The following is a 2980-nucleotide window of genomic DNA, read 5'->3' on the forward strand; positions in this document are numbered from 1 at the left end:
TCTGGTAAATATGTTCCTGGCTTCCAATTTTCCTGTGTGTCTTGTATGTATTTGATGATTCATAGACAACTTATGCGAGTTTAACTGTCTGTGCAATTTAGCAATCTGTGCAAAATAATTTTACTGTTGGAACTCTCGTCTGCAGAAAACAATTGCGAATAGTGTGGTGTGACTCCAAGCATGCCAGAGCGTGTGTTTTGTATCGATGTGATAAATATACTATCTGTCAAAATCCATCCCTAAGTAAATTGCTCCAAAATAAATAAAGTACACTCCTTCCTTACTCTCTCTAGCAGCCCTGCACGGGCTGAGTCTTTTTCGTGCCATTTTCTCCCTCCAGACCACTATCTTGGATTACGCTACAGGAGAGATGACAGCACCCTCTGGTGTCAGTACTGTGTACTAGGTCAGCTGGTCTCTAGATGTTGTGGTGGAGACACTGCCTGAAAAATAAGGAATTATGTCCAGCACAGATACAGTCCTTTTCCCGTCATTTTGCCCCATTGTCTTGGATTACACCATGGAACGGACGACAGTGTTCTCTGGTGGTGGTACTGTGTATGATGTTCAGACCTCGTGGTGAACACACTGTGTTGTGTACATAGTTCTGTGCAGTCAGTGCGTACACAACTATCCCACTAGAGCGCACTCTGCTGAGCACAACAGCGTAGGTGCAGTGCTCGTCCATCTTCGCACTGCGAGATGGCGCTGCCATAGAGACGGACCAAATTCTGCTTCTGTCGATCCGCGTATTAATATGTAACGCAGCCAATGAGATTGCTGCTAGCGTAGAACCTTTTCTGCTCGTGGATCACACTCATGAAGTGATACATGAATGCGCAAGGTATTATAACGATTGTACCGACTTCCAATTAGTCAGTCTGCATTTGTCTGCACCAGTCTGTACCAGTCAGCATTTGTCTGCACCAGTCTGTACCAGTCTATAGTCAAGTTTCAGTCTACACCTAATAGGATTACCATATTCCTGTACATCGCCATGAAGATAAATGTATAGACACTTTTGTCAAGTATCAGAGATATATGTGAGAATAAGACTAACGTACCAATACCAAAGGAACTTCAGAGTGTCAATTGTAAATAGTAATTTTATGCTTGTTATTATTTTAATAAATGTGTATGAAAATTAATCAAGTTCTGTTTAAAGTTGGTCATTGTCAATCTGCTACTCTAAGCGTGCAAGTGACATTTCTATCGTCTGACCTAACGGCAGAAGATAAACACGCCACAATAAGACCACGAGACATATTGCTGACACTCGCCTACTTCTTTAGAGCGACAAGTCAAATAATCTGATGGTGTGTGTACTGAAGGTCTTACAGTACGCACACCACACACTGTCAGCCGCCATCTTGTATAACGGTACTCGCGTGATCAGTTGACATCATGGTGGCCATCTTGGATTATATCATGGATGAGAGCGCCCTCTGGTTATGGTACTGTGTACTAAGTCTGTTGGAGTCTGGACCTTGTGGTGAACACACTGGATAGTGTTACTGCGTCAAATTATTTAAATAAAGACTGAAAATAAAGACTTATGTCCAGCACAGGTCGAGTACTTTTCCTTCAAATCTCTAGGAGGAGGTGGCGGTCGGGTGACTTAGTGTTGGTGGCCCAACTGCCTTCTAAGGTTTGTAGAGATAGCACAATTGACCTACCTTCCCGCCAAAATCTGCCATCTTGGATGACGTCATTGCCACCATCTTGGAGTATGTCATGCACTGTTGCCAAGTCTACACACCACCATCTTGGATGACGTCGTCGCCACCATCTTGGATACCTCTGGCAAAAATACAGAGTGCACCTACTACCCTCATCCTCCAACCCACCCCACCACCATCCCCACATCGGATAATGTCATGTGTTTTCCTCTGCTGGCACATGCGTACACACTCCCTCCGCAGTCCTACCCCTCACCGACCTATTGGCTGGAATTTCGCGTTTTGGCAGGAATTTCGGATTTTTGCTGTAAAATTCAATTGTCAATTCAGAGGACATAATATTAACGGAAATTGTTGATGGAAAAACGGGGATAGATGGTACTAATCGAAAAAAAGTCAAAGTCCTGGAAATCGGGGAATTATGTGCTACAGAGGATATAACTTACATTTTGCAGGACAGGGAAAATTCAAAGGACGGGAAATTGGTGACTTATGCATTGCAGAGGACAAGATTTGCGCGTAATAGAGCAGGGATACTCTGATTTATCTTCTCATCTCATTGTATACTTTGGTCGCCCCACCGGGTGCTAGATGTTCCTTACTGCAAGTTGAAACTGTCTGACAAGGTGTGGCAGTCCCATGTTAGCCTGACAGTGAATGAGCAGTAATGCGTCCCATGTCACGTGCGCTGCCCAACAGGTTGGACCACAGCAGCCTAGGGCGACCACAAACACTGTACTCCCTTCCCCACCCACACTAGCGGCCTCCCCACCCTCCGTTTCCACACAGTGCCACAGGTGGTTCCCAGCGGTCAAAGAGAAATCAGCAGACGATTGTAGTATAAGCTGCCCGTGCATGGCAGTGGGCATCTACCACGAACAACAGATTTGTTTTCGGAGGTTAGCGTCTTCCACAGTTGTGCCCTAACGAACAACATGTATTTCTAGTGCTGCAGCCGGCTTTGGGAGTGCTAGGCTATCTGTTTGTCAGATGGTTCAAATGGGTCTGAGAACTATGGGACTTAACATCTGAGGTCATTAGTCCCCTAGAACTTAGAACTACTTAAACCTAACTAACCTAAGGAAATCACAAACATCCATGCCTGAGGCAGGATTCGAACCTGCGACCGTAGCGGTCGCGCGGTTCCAGACTGAAGCGCCTAGAACTGCTCGGCATATCTGTTTGTCCCAGAATAAGCAAAGGGTGGTTTTCTAAAGATAGCAGATGCTTCCAGTTTTCCAGACACAGGCAATCACTTGCCAGCAAACAAAGGATGTTTTTGGAAGACCCCTATGTTTGTT

This window comes from Schistocerca americana, chromosome X (assembly GCF_021461395.2).
Source record: "Schistocerca americana isolate TAMUIC-IGC-003095 chromosome X, iqSchAmer2.1, whole genome shotgun sequence".
Taxonomy (NCBI): Eukaryota; Metazoa; Arthropoda; class Insecta; order Orthoptera; family Acrididae; genus Schistocerca; species Schistocerca americana.